Here is a 1,734-nt window from a genome sequence, read left to right on the forward strand (position 1 = left end):
GCTTTGCTTGCTTCAATGAACCCTTTTGGCAAGTGCTCGAAGACATATTCTTCGACCAAATCAAGTTCTTCCTTTGACATATTCCAGAGTGGTGCATATCCCAGCTTTGCATCACCTTCGAGTTCAATATGATGGTTTGAAGGTCGATGGGGAGGTAGCTTGTCTGCTGCCATTTTTGAAAAAACATCCAAAAATTCATGAAATTCCTTCAGAAGGATCAGTCGAGAGTCAATTTCTTCAGTTTTGGTCTTGTTCTTGTGCTCGATTATGTCCTCCATTGATATAGCAAAGACTTGAGCTCCTCTTTGCTTCATGAGCATTCGAAATGGTGCTGCGCCAATCATTGCTATGGTGCAAGGTTTTGGTTTTTCCACTTTCGGAGCAGGTTCCGGAGGAGGCATTTCTTTGGCTTTCTTCTTTGGCCTTTGTCTTTTGCTTTTCGATATACTCTGTTTCGAGGGCTCGATCTGGTATAGAATGGTTGCAATAATCTCCAGTGAAGAGGACTTGATCATTGATCATATCGAGAACAACTCCATGTTGCTTCATCCAAGCTTTCCCGAGAATGATGGAATGTTTTCCTAGCGAAGTGATGAATAATGGACATAGGCTTTCCACATGCTCTCCCACTTGTAGTCGAGGATATATAGCATGTGTGATAGCAGGGGCAGCCTCTCCATTGAATCCTTCAACTTGTTTTGGCTTCACAAGTTCGACTGGGGCTATCCCTTCGATTTCACATATTCTTTCTGCATCAGCAGCATTAATGAAGTTTCCACCTGTGGCACCAGTATCGATCAATGCATGGACAATAGCTTTGTATTTTCCTATTCTACAAGTAGCTAAGAAAGGGGTGTCCGGATCAAAACTGGATCTCGAGGAAGAAGCTGCAATTCTGGCTGCACTGCCTCTAGTGATGACTTGTCTAGAGGCTATTCGTTTTCCGAATCAATGATAGACTCAGCTGTAGATACCTCATTCACTTGAGCTTTGAGCTTCTGGGGACAGTCTCGAGCTCGATGTCCATTTTGTCGGCATATGAAGCATTTCCCAAGTTTCATGAGCATTTCTTTTGCTGGATCTTGATGCGGTGGTCGATACAGCTTCTGTGTCTTGTTTTGCATGTTCGAATCTATTGTAGGTTGAGGGACTGAAGTTTGAAGTGCCTGGCCCTGACTTTGAGTTTGGCCCATGTTGTTCGAAAATGACTTTGGCTTCCTTTTTTCTTCTTGTTCCTTGATCCGCTGGATGTTCTGGTCGAGGAGCATGCATTTCTTTGCAAACTCGTGAAGTGTAGTAGCTCCAACTTCAGCCACTAAGGCTTTCTGCATCTGTGGTTGACTTTGAAGCGCAAGTCATCTAGCAAAGTTTCTTCAGATTAATCAAGCTCTGTCATGAGCCTTTGGAACTCGGCCCAGAACACTGCAAAGGTGTTGTTTCTCTGATACAGCTTCCGATACTCACTTTGAGCTGTGTGACTTTGATCGGGATCACTGAAGACTTTTTCCAAAAGTTCAAGAATTTCTTTGCTGTCTGCAGTTTGTTTGTAGAGTTTGGTCAAAGCCTTGGATTGACATGTCGAACTGCCAGTCCTCCTAGTCGACTCTGAATGTAGCTCATTTGTAAAGTCTGTGTTGGAAAATGATCAATGTTGGCTTCGAGCTTGAGGCGAATTTTCACAACCCAGTCTTCAAATGCTGGCTCTATCCAATCTGTGAGGATTGGAGGGTCTGG

This window comes from Pseudogymnoascus destructans (genome assembly GCF_001641265.1).
Source record: "Pseudogymnoascus destructans isolate 20631-21 unplaced genomic scaffold scaffold_67, whole genome shotgun sequence".
In the NCBI taxonomy this organism is placed as follows: domain Eukaryota; kingdom Fungi; phylum Ascomycota; class Leotiomycetes; order Thelebolales; family Thelebolaceae; genus Pseudogymnoascus; species Pseudogymnoascus destructans.